This window comes from Rhineura floridana, chromosome 1 (genome assembly GCF_030035675.1).
Source record: "Rhineura floridana isolate rRhiFlo1 chromosome 1, rRhiFlo1.hap2, whole genome shotgun sequence".
Taxonomy (NCBI): Eukaryota; Metazoa; Chordata; class Lepidosauria; order Squamata; family Rhineuridae; genus Rhineura; species Rhineura floridana.
The window spans coordinates 270,505,170-270,524,897 of NC_084480.1; the positions used below are offsets into that span (position 1 = coordinate 270,505,170).

General features: G+C 38.9%; 1 protein-coding gene and 1 long non-coding RNA gene across 6 annotated transcripts in view; one reads left to right on the forward strand and one right to left on the reverse strand.

Moving 5' to 3' along the window:
* Positions 1–19,728, forward strand: part of KCNB2 (potassium voltage-gated channel subfamily B member 2) — a 306,908-nt gene that overhangs the window by 193,943 nt on the left and 93,237 nt on the right. The window lies entirely within an intron of this gene.
* On the reverse strand, positions 3,507–11,664 carry LOC133372537 (uncharacterized). 2 transcript variants are annotated; one of them, XR_009759503.1, is made up of 3 exons: positions 11,498–11,664; positions 7,339–7,405; positions 3,507–3,846 (listed from the first exon to the last, which is right to left on the reverse strand). It is a non-coding gene; the product is annotated as an uncharacterized LOC133372537 (long non-coding RNA). The 2 variants fall into 2 exon arrangements; XR_009759502.1 differs by having other exon boundaries at positions 11,363–11,664.

The following is a 19,728-nucleotide window of genomic DNA, read 5'->3' on the forward strand; positions in this document are numbered from 1 at the left end:
AATTTGATTCAGTTCACATTTAAAGCAAGCCTACCTAATTCACTATTTCAGGAACAACATGTGAACCGAAACACAGCCATCTTTTGAAAGTCACACTTTTCCAAAGTTTGCATTGTAGTTCTCTATCCAAGTAATCTGCACAAAAATGTGTATACTAGGTAAAGTGGCCTAGACATGCATATATAAGTGAAATAATATTAAAAATGCATTAGATGAGGCAAAATTGCATAGAAAAATGTGTATATTAAGAGAAATTCACACTAAAATGCTGAAGAATTTTCATGAGAACTTTTTTAAAAAAAGACTGCAAACAGATGTGAAAATGTGGACTGAGCTTAAGACTGGGAAAATGAGAAAGTGAGAAACTGAAATGGACAAAATTTGCCCATCCTTAGTTGGAGATAGTGTTTGGCAACGAAAGGAGTGACACTTGTGCCCGTCAGTCAAATATTTAAGAGAATTTGTTTCTGTTCACATCATATTCAGGAAAGGACAGGATGATATATCTATATATGCACATATCCTAGTAACATATTTGTGAATGAAATTACCCCTTAGGTCTGGACTTGAGTATGCGCTGCTGTTTTTGTTCGCAAATCAGTGATTAGCCAATCTGACAATGTTACTACATAATACAAATTAAGAGTTGATTGCAATGAAAAATTGCTATGGTTGCACTTGAATTATTTAAAATCATATACTTATGATCTGGCTTATTCATTACTTGAAAAAAGAAACTTTAGGCAACTTTGCAGGATGTTTAAAGACTGATTGGAAAAACAAAGTCCAAGATAATGTGGGACGCTCTCTTAAATCAATGACCAGTAGTGTGCGCTAGTGAAATACTGATTCTTCGTAATACTTGTAGTGATTATTTTAAATGACCAATGTGAAGTCTGTTAATATTTACAGTGGTTTACAGTATAGTTGTTTTGCTCAGAAGCTGCTTGTTAGAAGCCCTTTCCAGAAATTGCATAATTTCCCCATAACCAATCCCCCATCACTCCCTTTGCAGATGCAAGTGTGAAGATAAAGTTGGTTTTGTTGAGTCAGAATATCTTTGTGCTTTCCCAACTAATTGGCAATTGCTTTCTTTGACTAATGCAGACCTGCTTGAAGTGCTCAGGAAATGACTCACCACAAAAAAAGAAATGCAGTCTCATGGGATCATGTATGTACAGTGCATAACAGATGAGTAACTTTCGTGTTTGTTGTGGAAATAAGAAACCTGAACAACCCTGAATCTTTGTCCATCCACATTACATTTTGTGACTGGCTTATCCATTGGACATTGGATCTGCATTTCAGCTGGTAATTCCATCCTTCTCCCAGCATAGAACTTCTTCAGGCAGCAGCAGCAGCAGGAGGGATACAAGTCCAGGCATATGTGGTGTTGGAGTTGAATAATGTCACAGAATAGAGTCATTGGCCTGACTAGGTCCACAAAGGGAGCAGGGAGGTCCTGAGGTCCTCCTCTGATCTCAGGTCAGAGGATGGATCTCAGGACCTCAGGTACGAAGTTAAGCCTTGTTCCATTGCTAAAGGAGGGGAGTGTGAGTCCAAGTAGAATTGTTACCTAACCATCCATAGATGCTGCATTTTTCTATATCAGTGCTAGTCTGATCAATGACAATGTTGTTAACACACATGTCTTTTGGGAATCTGTGTGTGTGAACCTGCCACCCTCATATCCCATTAAACTCGCCTCCTTGAGAGGAAGGGGTCTTTTGCTATGGATAAACCATATGCTTTGTCCTGAAATGTGCTTAAATAGTGTGTGTATAACCCAAGAAATACAGGTCCAAACCAGGCTAAAGCAAAGCTTTCTCTTATTGAAAGAAAAGAGAAAAATAGTGATACAAAATTACTGGGTGCATGGCAGCGTTCATAATTAATATCCTAACCCATTAATAGGTCTAAACTAAAGAGATAAAAGGAATAATTCCTCTATAACAAATGACAGGTAGCAGAGATTACCTATCCTAGGCCCAAGGAGTGGGAAGTGGAATACACCTGAAGTGATGTAAAGGAGCTCTGACCAAAAAGCAGGAAGGAATCTCTTTGCCTCAAGGTTTGCACAAAGACACAGACTCCTTTCCCAATCTGTGACCTGCAGTCCTATGCTGTGTTCCTTGAGAGTGTAGTTATACACTGTACATGCTGGAGCTCAGATTGCCCCCTTGGGTCTCAAAATCTTCTGTTAAACACACTTTCTCTCTTACAAATCAATGCAAAAAGGAAGGGTCTGGGTATGAGGTGATCTCATGCTGTGTGTGTATTTCTTGCTGACACTCAGAAAAACTAGTTCTGCTTTTTAATGGTGTCTTTGAACAGTGGAACTGTTCTGCTGGGCATGAGGGAAATCGACCAAGAAATGAATTAACATTTAATTCAGGGTCTGCCTGTTCCTCCAAAAGTGCCAAAAAAGATGGTCCACATCTCACAGTACTTAGGAAGGCACAACAAGTCAGAAAACAGGTGGTGTTAAATGGGAAATGTAATCCAGAATACTCCAGGGCTTTGCCACTCCTTCAACTCTGCATGAACCAAAGTGGTGGTCAGCCAGAGCATTAATTGTTACCTAAGCATCCATAGATGCTGCAATTTTCCATATCAGTGCTAGTCTGATCAATGACAATGTTGTATATCTGACTTATATATAGTTTTTGAATGTTCACTATTTGTAAATCCATATCTGGAGTTTTTCTCCTTAATATAAGATATATGGGTTTTGTTGATACTTTTAATGTTTTTTTCACAAGATAATTATTTGTCTTCCTTACTGACTTTAGACAAATCTCCCCGCACTCAGTGAAAGTTCTTGGGGTTTTTTTTATCTCTATAGAGAGAGAGCCAGTGTGTTGTGAGAGCCACTGTGGTACAGTGGTTAGAGTGCTGGACTAAGACCTGGGAGATAAGGGTTCAAATCCCTACTTAGCCATAAAGTTCACTGGGTGAACTTGGGCCATCTCTCAACCTAACCTACCTCACAGGATTGTTGTGAGGATAAAATGGGGAGGGAGTGAACCATGTATGCTATCTTAATCTCTTAAGAGAAAAGGTTGATATAAATGCAATGATAAATACAAGCAAACAATTATTGGTTTGGCTCATTCTCTGCTGCATCTTTCTGTGGTGCCCCTACTGAATATGGCATAACTATGGTCTATCTTGTATGGGTTCATTTGCATTGCAGCATCAGATTGGATGAGACTGTGGAAAATCAAACTTTTAAAACTGTTGTATGGAGTCATCAGAAAAATCAGTTGGCAAACATTGCGCCAATTTGCAGTCTATGTTCTGTTATGCGGCTTTGACTTCAGTGATGACTGGCTTTGATTTTAATGACATTTAAGGATGCTCAGCAGGCAGTCCTTAATGCCCTCAAGGACATGACACATACGCTGAGTTATACTCTTAACAATTCATTATTATTGAGTTGTATGGAAAGAACAAAGATTATAAAAGAAAGGTTTGCAGGTTTCATTGTAAATTACACATTCAAATACAGTACATTCAAAATATTACATTATCATTTCTTAATGCTGTTCTGTGTAGATGGACCCAACTTTTCATTTATATAGATTCTTATTAATCAAGAAGCAGGTTTTTTTTTCTTTTTGCACCATTGATCAGATGAACCACAATTGTTTGGTTGCTCCACTGGCAAATAAGTGTTTTTAATTATTTTGTTTTGCTGGATTGGATCTAGGCTAAGTCAACTTGCATCCCATTGAACCTAAATGAGCATAATTAACTATTCACATTGATTTCAAAGCAGCTAACTTAATAGCCTGGATCCAACTCATTTATTATTTCAGCTTTCTTCAAGGTGGTCTTCAGTGGCTGAGGAGGAAAAGAGAGAAGAAGGTTAGGGTTTTATGCTATATCAACACCACTGGGCCATAGAGTGCCAAAAATATACAACTAGATCCAGAGTTCATACAGAGTTCCTGCACCAGTGAGCTTCCACGGTCATTTTCAGTTAAGAGGGTAGCCCCTTCCATAGAAATGAATGCGAAGCCTGGATGAAGTGATGCAAGTTCCACATGAGTCCATAAGCAGCTACTGGTTTAGGGCAACAGTATTATAGGAAGGAATAATACAAATTCAACATAGGGTGAAAGCTCAGTAACAAAATATTGTATGTTTAAATAAATACAGGACTGTATAAAAATAACCTTGCAATTTACTGAACATTTGAGTTTGAGGGAGGTGTCATCTAATGGCCTTTATAAAGTCACTGAACATCATTCTACTGTTTGAGAAAACTTAAGGAATGTTACTATTGTAATAATGTGCAAGAGTGTGAACTGTACAGAAATACTCTTATTAACAATGCCTTATGGAGGTGCCTGATGCTGCTTGCCTTTGTTCACGCAAACACAACCTCAGATAATTAAACTCAGGAGAACAAGAAGCCACCATTGGTTAGTCTACCTCAGAATTCTTCACACAGACTGGCAGCAGTTCTCTTGAATTTCAGACAAGGGCCTCTTCCAGTCCTATCTGGACATTCCGGGGACTAAACGATAGAATCATAGAATAGTAGAGTTGGAAGGGCCTATAAGGCCATTGAGTCCAATGCCTGCTCAATGTAGGAATCCAAATTAAAGCATACCTGACAGGTGGCTGCCCAGCTGCCTTTTGAAGGCCTCCCGTGTTGGAGAGCCTCCCACCTGCCTAGGTAATTGTGGTACCACTCTAACAGTTAGGAAGTTTTTCCTGATGTTCAGTTGAAATCTGGCTTCCTGCAACTTGAGCCATTATTCCATGTCCTGCACTCTGATAATCGAGAAGAGATCCTGGCCCTCCTCTGTGTGGCAACCTTTCAAGTACTTGAAGAGTGCTGTCATATCTCCCCTCAGTCTTCTCTTCTCAAGGCTAAACATGACCAATTCTTTCAGTCTCTTCTCGTATGGCTTTGTTTCTAGACTAGTCCCCTGATCATCCTTGTTGCCCTCCTGTGAACTTGTTCCAGTTTGTCTGCATCCTTCTTAAAATGTGGTGTCCAGAACTGGACACTGTCCTCGAGATGAGGCCTAACCAGTGCCAAATAGGGGGGAACCAATACTTCATGCAAGTTGGAAACTATACTTCTGTTAATGCAGCCTAAAATAGCATTTGCCTTTTTTGAAGCCAAAAGGCTGTTCGCTTATTTTCAGCTTGTAATCAACAACAATCCCAAGATCCTTCTTGCAGGTAGCATTGCTGTGCCAAGTATCCCCCATCTTATAACTGTGCATTTGGTTTCTTTTTCCTAAGTGTAGAACTTTGCACGTATTCCTGTTAAATTTCATTCTGTTGTTTTCAGCCCTATGCTCCAGTCTGTTAAGACCCCCTTGAAATTTGTTTCTGTCTTCCAGGGTACTAGCTATCCTTCCCAATTTTTTATCATCTGCACATTTGATAAGCATGCTCTGTACCTCCTTATCCAAGTTGTTAATAAAAATGTTGGTGAGCAGTGGGCCCAGTGCCCACTCGTTACTTTGTCCAGTTTGAGAAGGAACCATTGATAAGCACTCTTATCAATAATTTACTCACTCAACTATATGCACTCAAGCATTACTGCACACAAAATTTAAACCACTTATACCTCAAGTTTCTATCCATCAAGAAGTCCCATAGAGGTTAACCATGATATAAACAAAGCTATTAATATATATATTAAACGTATTGCATTTTTTTAAAAAAAGAAGCAGGAATGTAAGAGAGAGAGACCAACAGCTAATAGAAGAACATACTTAATCATCATTAAAGCCAAATGTTCTCAGAAAGAGCTGTGTTTGCACTAAACATCTGAAGCCCATCAGCAGTTACTGCTTTGGAGACAGTGACTTCTGAGACATCGCTATGCATTATATTGCTATGAATACAGATTATTATATAAGGAAGGTGTAGTAGCTGAGCCCAAAGTATATGTGTTTCCCTCAACAGCATCAGCGAAATACTCAATTCATGATGATGTCCTGTTTTTCAAGATTCATGTCCTGCTGTCAACAAACATATCCCTCCATAAACCTTATATTATTCTGACACTTCAAATTTCTGTTCTGGCTTAAAGCCACTAAAAAGGGATAAGACAAGCAGAGATAAATAATGGAGAATGGTGGCCTGAGGTGCGTGCTTTCCTCTGTGTTTGTCTACAATCCCCTCGAGTTCTCTTGGCCTGGCTTCCATGTGCTTTTTCTTGGGGTGATGAATTGCATGTCTAAAGACCCAGCAGTAAATATTCAGAATCTAGTATTTTTTCACTCCAGGGGAGTTTTAAAAAAAATTGAGCAGAATCAGCTAAGTTCTGACAGCAGGTAGACAGTCCCTTTCTTTATTCTGTAATCATGTGTACTTGAAACTGTCAGTGCTAATAGCTTAAGGAAAAACCAGATTGTAGCTATTTTAACTATTTCATAGGCTGGATCCAACTAACGGGTTCTTCACCTTTGATATCGATGCACACCAGATTTTCCTAACCATGGTGATTAAACTAATTAGTCCAGTCTATTCTACAAGATTTTATAGTCAATTGGATTGTAAAAGTCTTGGGCATGTCATAGGGTTGCCAGGTCAGAAGCATCCCAATCCCTGAGATTTCAGGGCAGGCCCTAGTGATGTCATGGGAGTGGACCCTAGTGATGCCACAGGGCGGGCCCTAGTGATGTCATTAAGCATTATACATCAACCATCAACCACAGTTGCTTGGAGCATACCACTCAAACAAAAAAAATTGTCTTATGGGAAATTAAGATAGAAATCTTAGCTAAATGAGAGTGTTTCTAGGTCCAGCTGAAGTGACGAGATCATTCCTTCCCACCTGCTTAGAGAGCCTGGGTAATCTAGTTTACTTGCTTCTGGCAAGAAGGGTTTAAGTGCTCCCAGGACAGTTACCAGAAAGCCACTGTAGGAAGAAGGAAGCCTAATGTTGTGGAGATGTTATATGGGAGCACTCAGGAGTAAAGATGGATGCCCCTGAAGGCTGCAATTCTAAACACATTTACTAAGGGACTAAGCCCCATAGAACTCAGCAGGACTTACTTCTGAGTAGATATTGTTAGGATTTTGCTGTTGGTAGCTTGACTAATCATTGCAACGATATCCATATCAAAGCAGGGTTGTCAACCCCTGGAACATCCTGCCCCTACCTCTTAACATGGCTGCTCCAAACTTCTTTACAGACTTGATCCTTCACTGCAGTGAGAGGTTTGAGAAATGAGTAAGAGTTAAGAAGATCCTGTACTCTTTCCTGCCTACTCTGTGGTCTGCTATAAATTCAGCTTGACAGCCAACCCAATTCCAGTGAGTAATAATTGGCAGAGAGAAAACACACATGGTTTGGTCTACCTTCACAGGCAGTAGCTTGGGAACAACAGCAATTGAAACAGTCCACATGGAACCACTTTTGTTGTTTCTGTGGATGTAAGGGAGTAAGGTCAGAGGTAAATGAAATGCAAATAGAAAAAGAAAAGACAGTGATGATTTCCAAATGCAATACCATACCAACCACAACAAGATTCCTATGAGTAAGACAGAAAACTCAGCATCCCACAATCACTCAGGATTCCTAACTAAAACTAAACAAATTCTGGCAGGTGGTCAGCCAAAGGTCACAGAAATCCCCATGCAGCACAACCTGACCTGGGTGCTGCAGTTAGTGCAGAATGCTGTGGCACAATAGCCGACATGAGTGAGACCCTATCAGCACATAATAACTCTGCTCTGAAATCTGCACTGGTTGCCAATTTGCTACCAGGCCAAGTTTAAAGTGTGTTTTCCATGTTACAGTTTCCACATAGTACTTGTTCTGCTCTTGTAAGAAATTGATCCTTTAGTGTGGCAGTACCTATGCTTTGGAATTTCCTGCCAATTTACATTTGGCAGGTGCTTTATTGTACCCATTTTGGCAACTACTAAAAACATTTTTGTTTAGGCAAGCCTACCCAGGCATGTATAAGCTATTACGTTCTTTATCTGCTTTTAACTCATTGTTGGTTTTATTATTTTGAATGTTTTTAAATACCTGTCTAACTATTTTTTTTTAATAATTTTATTCAAATTTTTCAAAAGACAAACAAAACAAAGTCAAAAAAACATAGCAATACATCAACAAAAAATAAAAATAAAATAGTTGACTTCCGATTTGTCGCAGATCAGCTATAAGTATATAATATACATCAAACCTGTCCCTTAATGTATACATACAGAATCCCTTTTCTCCGTAGGCTGTCTTAATTAATCGTCAAATCCCAGTATCATCATTTTATTTTGATCTTTCAACAAAAAGTCTAAGAGAGGCTTCCAACCTGTCTAACTATTTTTGCCAATAATTTCATTGTTTCAATTCCTTCTATAAACCATTTTGAGGGTTTTTACAACAAAGCAGTATATATATGTTGTCAATAAAATACATAAATAAATTTCAGAGACACTGTGGCCCTTGGGTCTCTTTCCTCATTTGTACCAAGTCAGGCCATTTGGTACCATCTAGCTCAGTACTGCTGACATGGACTAGCATTGGCTCTCCAGGATTCCAGGCAATAGTCTCTTCCAGAGATTGAATTTTGGACCTTTGCATGCAAAGCATGTGCCCTACAACTGAGCAACAGCCGTGTTTAATTTTTTTTAATTGATTTTTTGGATTCACTAATGAATGCACAGCATACTAGGGCAGATCAACACCATGCATTTAAAGCATATTCAACAGACATTTGAAGCACGTGAATCCCACTGCAGAATCCTGGGAACTGTAGTTTGTTAAGGGTGGTGGGAACTGTAACTATGAGGGGGAAACTACACTTCCCAGGATTCTTTGGGGAAAGTCATGAACTTTAAATGCGAGCTGGATATGCTTTAAATGTATTATGTGGATCTCCATTACTTCATAAACTTTGCCTGCGTATAAATCATTTTAATTAAATTTTAAAATGGAAATAAGCTACAAAGTTTACTGGGTGACCATAGGCTATGCACCATCTCTCAGCCTAATCTTCCCCTCAGGGTGAAAACAACAGAGGGGGACCATGACCACTCCAAGGAAGAAGAGCAGATGTAAAATGTAGACAAAATAATCATTTGTAAATAATAATTTATATCCATAGTGTGAAATCAGATACATATCAAAACATAGGATGAATAAATATTTATATAAGCATGAATGTCAAAGATGTTTATTATTTACACAACCTGTAAAGATATTTATAGTGCAATCCTATGCATGTTTACTCAGAAGCAAGTCCCAATGTATTCAATGGGGCTTACTCAGACATGGAAGGACTGCAATTCAATGATAAGGAATTTCACTCACCCAATCCAAAATTCAGAATCATTCCACTTAAGCTGTTTTGCAACTGTTTTATATTTGTTTTATGGTTATTGGATTTTACATGGCTTTATTTCTTGTTGTGAGCTGCCTTGGTTTCCAACCCTACCTCACAGGGTTGTTGGAAATATTCCATATATACACACACTGGAGATGTAAAAATACATACACCCCATATAATAGTTTATTGTCAAAACCAGTTGGCCACTGCAGAACATTTTTTTTAAAAAAAAATAAGGATTAGTTTCCTGCCAAATAAAAACAGTGACAAGTAAGTCCTGCCTAACTGATTTTTAAAAAATCAGAGGCAAGTCCCAATCCTGTACAGAAAAAGTACTCTTTATGCTGCTGAAAGCTATATATTCACTGAATTCCTAATGTGAGACAAACAGGAAAAGGAACAGGAACTTGAAATTGGGTGTAGCTATTGCTATTGTCAATCACAATCCTGACTTCACGTATTGGCTAAACACGAAAGGGTAGGGATTAGAGCAGGAGGTACTAACAGAAGTTGCGAGGGGGGGCTGACATTTTGGTTTATATCTTTTGAACCAGACCACCTAGAAACTTAATTTTTTAAAAATGAAAGCTAAGAGTCCAGCGATTAAGGTGACTCTCCCAGAGACCTGGAGAGGACCCAAAAAACCCGAAGTCTCCAGGTAAAAACCAGAGATCTGACAGCCCTAGACATGCATGTCTACTACAACTGATTCTGCTGTCAATAGCCTGACTGAACTGTTGAACACAAGCAGGGCCAGGTCTAAAGGGCAGCAAGGTTGGGCACTGGCCTGAGGGCCCCACAGCTACAGGAGCTCCTGAGGTGCCCTCTGCTCCCCTTCCGTGATCCACGGCAGAAGCCGCAGATCGCAGGATAGGAGCCGTCCGCTGAGCCACCCGCCATGCCCGCCATCCCCCCTTCACCTACCTTGCTCTGTTGTTGTTTGTGGCTGCATGCATTGCATGTGCAGGGTTGCCATCAATTAAGATGGCGGCCGAGGTTTCAGTAAAGGACTGAAGCCTCTGCCGCCATCTTGGTTGATGGCAGCAATGCGCACACTGTGTGCCATCAACCAAGATGGCGGTAGAGGCTTCAGTCCCTTACAAAAACCTCAGCTGCCATCTTGTTTGATGGTAACCCTGCACTTGCGGCCGCAAAGAGAAATAGAGCAAGGTAGGTGAAGGGGGGGATGGCGGGCATGGCAGGCATGGCGGGCAGCTCAGCGGGTGGCTCAAAAGCTCTGCACTGTCTTGCAATCTGTAGCATGGCTCCTGCCACGGATCGTGGAAGGGGAGCGGAGGGGCCCAGGGCAGGCTGATGCCCAAGGGCCCCGGCATTCCTGGAGCCGGCCCTGAATGCAAGGGTTCTTCTTGATATTAACACAGCTGCTTGCAGATACCCTCTGCTGAATTGTTTTGGCATATTCACATATGTAGATTACACTGAGTCAGGCCTTCAATCCATCTATAAGGCAGTGCCATTTACTCTGACTGGCAAAGTTCTCCAAGGCCTAAGGCAGAGAAAAGTCTTTGCAGGTATATTACATGAGATCCTTTTAAATGACTGAATCATTTCTGCTGGGAGGAAGGGTGGGATATAAATCAAATAATAATAATAATAATAATCAGGTTTTTCTGCATGCAGAAATATGTACTGTGCCACCAAGCCTTTGCTCTTCTCAGATCTCCCATGACCTAGGTTTGCTATCAAACCAAGGGCTGCAGCAAGACACACAAACATATCCTGATCAGTTTGTAAATAAGGACTGCAAAATACAACTTTAAAACTGGATGGTTGGTCTGGGGTTGCATTGATTGAAATACATAAAATTCTGACATTGCTTAGCTATGATTAACTGATCGTCCTTATTTAGCCATTCAAATGGCTGCATCCTAAACAAATATAAAGAAACTGTGCTATGTGTGTGCTTAAAAATGACTGCAGAGTCTTTGTCATTTAAAAATGAAATTGGCAATGTGAAGGAAGGAGAATTTCCATCCCATTAGGTACTTTTAATTGCTGTTATTATGAATGGTCTGAATCTTTCATACCTGAGTTGCTGCTGAGAGCAAGTTATTTTTAGCGTTTGTAGCCCAAAGCGACTGTTGCTACCCTACAGAGCCATATCCATAGATATTATTTCCATCCTGCAGTTTCAGGCTGAGTAGGTAAATTAAGAGCATTACCTGATATGTCATTATTAAAAGAAATGCACAAACATGACACAAATAAGAAAAACAGAAGCGGAGACTGTCTGTACCATTTGTTCAAAGAGGTCTTAGACAGACAAAAGCTCAAAATGAACACAATCTATTTAAAGGGGAGACAGACAAAAGCTTTGAGAGGTGTTTTGGTACTGATCTCCCTTCAGAATACAGAAACGAAAAAGACAGGTTTCTCCTCCTCCATAGATTTCAATGTTTGCAAATAAAGGCTTAAAGCTAAAGTCAAGGTAATGACTTCCCTTCCTCAGTGTCAGCTAGTCGGTCAAGGTAATTTGTCCCTGCTGTCATGAATTATATACTTTCTACTATACAAAGTGCATTTTTAATGCCTGTGGGGGGGAAACAAGCCTGTGTTGAGTAGAAGTTGATTAGCATCTGTAAGCTGAAGGACAAGCTGTGTTTATCTGAAGGCAATTCATAGGTTTAGAATGGGTAGCAGGGTCTTTGTCTTTGGCTGCTGAACTCCTGCAAGCACTTATGTGATTCATGGTCAAAATTATAGTCACGTCACACTCTTGAGGCCATTTTAATAATAAGGTTTGTGCATCACTATCTTGGCATTAAATGGAACCAGCATGTTTGCTTGTATTTTCTAGTATCCACTGCTACAAGATAGAAAAAGCAGTAAACATTCATACATTTTATTATATTCTGGGTTCATTTTGTGCTAATATGTATTTGCATTTTTAAAATGTGATTTTTTAAACAATCACTTGCAGTTGCTTTATTTCTTGAATCATACGATTTTTGGCTGAATTTATCGTAATATATTCTAGGGCTGTGTCAGATATTCTCAATATTTTCTTCAAAAATAGCACAATCAGTGCATCCAAACTACTGAAAACATTCACCTTGCCAAATATCTTCTACACATGAAATGTAGTTAAGATCCTTCTATGTTGGTAGTATGAGTCAATTGCCCAGCTACAAGAGATCTTACCATGCACTGACTATGTTTGCTGTCTATCAAACCTGTCCATCAACAACAGTTGGTTGATGTATATGTTTCTAATTATTGTATGATGTTTTGTAAGACACTTAATATACATTTTTTGGGGAAATCCAGGTCATAAGTTTTTCAAATAAAACAAAAGCAGTATCGTTGATAAATAGTCTCTGATGATAGGCATATTATGTTGCACTAGATTATGGTTGAATCCAAGTTCAGATGTTGAAAAGTAACTGCATTTCATAGCATTTTGAGTCTTATAATATGTACAGTATGTGTGTGTGTATATATGTAAAAAAATGCGCATTTCACCCATATTGTTGACACCTTTAGAAAATGTAGATGTGTGGTTACACTCTCTCACCTTACAAGTCTGTCCTTGTTGAATCAGTGTTAATTAAATGCCATAAAATATTTAAATACTTGTAAAAAAGGCAAGTATATTTTTACCAATACAGCCCCAACTTCCCCGTTTCTCTTAATTCTTCCTAGCAGTACTCTTGTAGTTCTTTGTGCCAACCATTCAATGGGATATATTAGATATGACTTTGTCTAAATATGTTCTTTAAAAATACAATTAAAGGCTTTCCATACAGCCCCATTCTAAGCAGAAAAGGGTGCAATTTATTAAAAAGTAAAAGACAGCAATTATAATGACAAGTGTCTTTCAGCAAAGAAGCAAAACTATGTTGGAAAGAATGCTGAAATATTGACAAAGGTTTGTGCTCTCATGTAGCATTTTAATCTCCCAATGTCACATGCTCGTGATAATGGCAATGTTATTTGCTTCATTGCTGTAATATTGAATGCAATAGAGCCACAGAGATTTTAATAATTCTGGTTTGCATTCTGAAAAGTTACACTTTTCATTCTATTGCCCTCAGCTTTTCTTATTGCTGCCTACAAGGTTATGCCTATAGTAGTCTAACACTGAATTAGTAATCATTTATAATCTCAAGATCAGCAGTATTTCATATGAATATGCCATACATGCAGCCCAGTCCTATGTGTGTATATTCAGCTTCATTGAATGGGGCATTTTCTAACTAAGCGTGCTTGGGATTGCAACTTTGTTCAAATAATTTGTGTTGGGTATTTTATTTTTGTAATTTCACGTTTCTGTCTTAACGTCTCTAGATCAGAAAGTGCATTTTGATCTCAAATTCTCTCCTTAAAATTATTCAGAACCACATTTCTGTTTATGCAATTCTCAGATTCTGTAACAATTCCATTAAAAAAAACATTCTCAGCTATCTCAGTGTTGTCAACACACTGGGAAGAATTACTGTTAAAATTTGATAGAAAATGCTATTTTTCATCTCAGTTTGAGTGCTGCATATTTAAAACTTACTGTATTTTTGAAAAAGAAAGAAAATGCGTTTGTATATATGTTGATGAGTAAAAGTTGGAGGTTTTATACCTAAGGGGCAGTATTCAACTAACCTCCTGTGCTAGCGAAACACCTTCAACTAGTGCAAGGGGATTCTCCCTTCTTCTTCCCCTGCGTGTGCTCCACACTCTCTGAGTCTGTACTGGGGTTTACCCTAACCCTCCAGAGCAGATGTGGGGATAACGTGGAATATGCATTGGGGGAGGAGAGGGGGAAATTCTCCTTGCACTAGTTGAAGCCCGCTAGCGCAAGAGGTTAGTTGAATATTGACTATAGTTCATAAAAGACTTAGTAAAACATAGTAAAAGAGGTTTGGGAATAGTGTTTGGGGATAGCATGGGGTATGCATTGGGAGAGGAGAGGGGGGAATTTCCCTTGCACTAGTTGAATCCCTTCCACTAGCAGAAGAGGTTAGTTGAATATCGACTATACTTCACAAAAGACGTAGTAAAACTGTGAGAAATGCTCACAGAGAGAGAAGGAATATAGTTGATCAAGCAGTTTTCTCTTTTTTAAATGATCTGGTGCTTTCCCTTTCAGAAGTGCTTATTTACACATCAGCAGCTTTGTTCAATTCCTTTCTTCACTGGCCAAGTCTGGGCCAGATGCAATGAAAACAAGAGGAAGAGATAGCATCATTAGACAGAGTTAAATCAGAGACTCAAGAAAGGAATACACAGGCTGCTCTGAAAGTAAGAAATGACAATGCCACCAAAAGACACAACTAACTTATTTTCTGTGCAAGGAAGTGCATGTTTTACTTCCCTCATTTCACCTTCTTTTGTCCTGTTTTCAAACATAACTCCCAGCCCCAGGCAGCCAATTGATCCATTTTCCAGCACAAACCTTAACTACAATTAAAGCTAATGTGCGTTTTCCTTAAAATCTGAAAGCCCTTTCAACTGAATCTACTCGGAGTAGACCCACTAAAATTAATGAACCTAAGTTAGTCATGTGTATTAACTTCAATGGGTCAACTCTGAGTAGAATTAGTATTAAATACCATGCAAGGGTTTTGCCTTCCATATTAAGGAAAATTCTGGTTAGCCTAAATTGCAGCCAAAAAGAGAATGGAATTTGCTTTAGTCTGATTCAGAGAGTCAGAGATGTTAAAATGCTCTTAGGCCTTTTGCATGGATTTTTCTCATCTTTCACATTACATTATGTAGTATCAGCCCTAATAATATCTGTGAATAAATGGCTAGTTATTGTATACTCCCAGGGCCGGTTCTAAAAGGCGGCCAGGTGGGGCACTGGCCCGAGGGCCCCTGGAGCTACAGGGGGCCCTCCACTCTCCTTCCGCAATCAGCAGAAGCATCCGCAGACCGCCATCCCCTAGCTATCCCGCTTTACCTACCTTTCTGTTGTTTTTTGCAGCATGCAGATTTGCCATCAATCAAGATGGCGGCCAAGGTTTCCCTAAGGGGCTGAAGCCTCTGCCGCCATCTTTGTTGATGGCAGCAATGTGCGTGTGTAGCACGCATGCGTGCCATCAGCCAAGATCTTGATTGATGGCAAACCTGCACGTGCCACAAAAAACAACGGAAAGGTAGGTGAAGCGTGGGGATAGCGGGAGGATGGCGGGTGGCGCAGAAGCTCCTGTCTTGCAGTCCACGGATGCTTAAGTTCTGCGGATCGCGGAGGGGGAGCGGAGAGGCCCAGGGCAGGCTGGTACCCAAGGGTCCCAGCATGCTTGGGGCCGACCCTGTATACTCCTACCTTTAGAAACATTATCCCTTGTGTACTTCCATGTATTTTAGCAGTAGGAGATTAAGTGTTTGGCAGATACCCACATTCAGTGGAGTTCAAAAAAGCATCTGGTGAAATAACCAGTTCATTGGGTTCTGTCATAAATCTTCCTTTCCTTAGCCAAACCCTAATAGTCAGTATCTGTTTCTCCCTTTCCCCAAAGTTTATCCAACAATTCTCTGTCTTTAGGTGGTAATATATTTTTTCTACGTTCTTGCTATGATTATTTTAGCTGTGGTTAGAAGATTTGCCATGGTGATTTTCAAGTATCTTAGTGTCATATCATTTGATATGCCATCATTGGATATGTACTTATAAAACAATTTTTAGTATCTTTTTCTAGTGGTAAATCATTCTGCGATATCTTTAAGTCTTTGGGACACCATTTCCTGAAGATCTGGCAGGACAAAGCAAATGCAGAAGTAACTGCACTGAAGTTATATCAGGTGAGAGCATGGAATGTTGATATTGATTGATCATCTGAACCCATTCAAGGTTTAGCTAGAATTTTGGTTAGCAAAGTATTGGCTACATTCTGGCCTGGATCCAAATAGTGCAAGATTTCTTCCACTCACACAAAGTAGCTTCTCCACTTCCACTTTCCAGCAGGGACTCATGAGAGCAATTGATGGGGAAGGAGGGGAATCAGCAATTCCCATATGGACACATGATAGCATCTTTTATGCATGCACCATGGGATGTGATTGGATACAAGCCACACTTCCAGGATGTTTGCAAATCCATACGCATACACACAAATTGAAAATAAGTTTGTATATCCCAGAGTGATATTAGGCTGTCTTATTTTTTTCATTTCAAAATATGAGCCTATATATGAATTAAACAGTTTAGAATAGTAGATTCTCTGTTCAGGGAGCACTTACTACTAGGAGTACAGATGTAATTTTCACAGGTACCCAAATACAGCATAATATTCATGAGGCTTCTCAAGTATCCCTCAACAATTTAGGACACATTAAGGAACAATAAATGAATGGCTTTAAAATGGACTGAATGTTTTACTTAACCAAGGAAAAAAGTTATAATGACTGGTGAACACTGAAATTACAAAATGGAACATTTTTTTAAATTCATAAATAATTCCATCACTGTAGAATCTGTTACTATAATACAAGAGTACAGTTCTTGAGTTTATCTCCTAGTCCTTCTGTAGGGCTTGGTTGTGTCTTAAAGGTACTTATCTGATGTGAGAAAGGATGATAGGAGAAAGACAGATTGGCTAGCACCTTTTTCAGACAGAAAGAGAGAAGGGAAACAAACATCTTTGCCTGCACATGTTAATCCATTTAAAAAGTGTGCACAATTAAAGATTCTTATTATTTAGCATCCAGAGTGAACATTAAAAAATTGTCTGGGAGCCAGTTCTACTCCACCCTACCCACTCAAATGTAAAATGAAACTCTTGATAGGGTAGAAAGTAAAATGTATAATTGTTTCCAAAATGGGAAAAGTAGTACCGCATATGTGGATAAGCATAATGTGCTATCTTTTTAGGATCATACCATGGTCTGACCTAATTATCTGAGTCCAATAAGCCATGGGTCATATAAATGAGCATTGTTCTAATGCACTCTCTTCTCCCCTCTCTTTTGTGTCATAATGGAAAACTTCAAGGGTTTTTCAAACCACAATTTCCTATTATACCCAAACCAGGAAACTGTGGTTTAATCTCCAACTATAATTTTAGCTGTAAAACCATGGAACAAAGGGTTGGGTTTTTTTAACCAATGTGGGGCCAAAGAGGAGGCAGCTCATGTTGTATTCTATCCACTGCAGTACACTGACATTTTCCTGCAAATTCTGTAAATCCTTGGACACAAATGGCAATCTTATGCAAACTGCAATCTTGTATAGTGGGTTTTTCTTTTGAATAGACATGCATAGGATTGCACTGCTCGTGGTCATTTCTGCAACTGATGAGAGCCATAAAAACAGTTACTTAGACATTAATGCGTCTCTTTTCGTTTGACTTGAACAGTAGCAATAGAATTCAGATTGTGTAATTTGGTTGCTCCTGCAAGTTTTTGTATCATGGTTTCTCAAGCAAAACATGGGATTTTAGAATACAGCTTCCCATGTGAAGCAACTGATTTTGATGTTTCTGGTTTCCCTGAAAAGAGGGAAAAGGAAACGTACTACTGAAGAAACTTCTAATTTCCCAGCCTGCTGTAATACACCAAAAAGTATATTGTATATTCTGGTTGGGGGAACAGCAAGCTACATGATATTAACAGAATTTGTATTCTTCTGATATGCTTACTTCAGTAATAAAAGTAATTGCATTCCATTCCACTTCACAATAGTTATTGTTCATCAGCTACTCTTTAAATTGAATAAAAGCAAATTATCATTTATAGTATTTATTCTATAAAAAAAAAACCCAGAAGATCTAAGCCATAGAATAAATTAGTAGCCCCAGCTTGACGTTGTGTAATTTAGAAAGACAAAATAAAAAGATTTTGGGTTTTGGCGTTAGCAGATATGGAATCAATAGCAAATATGAACAATCTGGGTGGTAGGCAGGGGGAAATTATTGCATTAAAATTAATGAACACAGTTTTCTCAAAATAGGTTATAGTGAGTTTAGAAGGATTACAAAAGATAGAGCTAAGAAGTACATGTTTTAAATGTTTTGGAAGAAATACAGTTATAGGTTGATCCACTATAGAATAGTCCTGTGCATTTTTTTCTTGAATTACTATTTTTAATAGTGTGCTATTTTAACATTATGGCCCACAAAGTAGCAAGGGGAGGAAACACCTTACAATATAAGAAGCTGTAATAAAGATCAGCAACTGAAAGAACCAATAATATGAAGATCACCATGAAGGGAGTCAAAATGTAAATGCATCTTTGCCACAATTGTGAGACTACAGTTCAGGGTTGCACAAAGCACTTGAGTTTCAAGATGCAGTTACACATTTTTAATAAAAGCATTCTTCTTGTTGCCATGGTAGGATACCTTGCAGTCTGTGTTGGAGCATTAACAAGTAGTGTTGTGTATTTCCTGAACTGAAAACAAGATATGAATTGACGGTTCTGATTGACAAATTAAAATACAGGGCAGAAAAGATAGCTGTGCAATGCAAACAATTTTCAATCTGATCAAAAGCACTGAATAGGACTGAGAGATAAATATGGAAACGTTCTCTGTGCAAACTGAGCATCAATGGAATCTTGATTAAGTCAATACATGTATATCCAGAGGAATCAGGAATGTTGCAGTAAATATGATTGGCTCTGCTGATGATGAAAGAGAGGCTTCTATGAAGGTACACAGCCAAGTTGTTTTTTTAAAAATGGCACAGTTTAATAATGCACAGATATGCTTTTCTTGGTATTAAGAATGTCACTTTGGGAAGCTAAAATGGTGATTATACATTCTTAAAAACAGGTGAATGTTCACTGTGTATAGAGAAGGTATGACATCTAAAAAACTGTTGACCACTTGGCTTCTATTGCCTAAGGGAAACGAGTAGGAAAGTGGTGAATTTTTTTTGTCAAAATCATGCATTTCATCGTCATTCACCAACCAGTCACCATGATGACCTTTTGTTTTCTGACTAAACACATCACAAATTACTCTCCTTTATAGACCCATTGCTCTACCTTCAGTAGCCTTAACAAAAACTACTCTGAATGTGTGTGTATGTGTGTGTGTTTGTGTGCGTGGGAAGTATCTTTACAAGAAACCATTTGATTTGAGAATTAGAGTTCCTTTGGATAAGTTTTATCTCTCCAAAAATAGTGTTCAGTATTTTTAATTTCTGCATTTGTTTCTAGGCAAAGACAGATGCTAAGAGATCTGGCCAACATCCCCAGTAATAACACAGACAGCTGTTTCACAAGAGAGGGTATATATTGGACTAGTCACCAAGGAAACCAACTGTCCTATAGTTTCCTAAGAGACTGATCAGCTTTGTATGAAGGATTAAAAAAAAAATCATTTCCTCACATAAGTGCCACTGGAATTAGCCCAACCTAGTGGTTAAGGTGTTAGACTACGACCTGGGAGACCAGGGTTTGAATCCCCACACAGCCGTGAAGCTCACTGGGTGATCTTGGGCCAGTCACTGCCTCTCA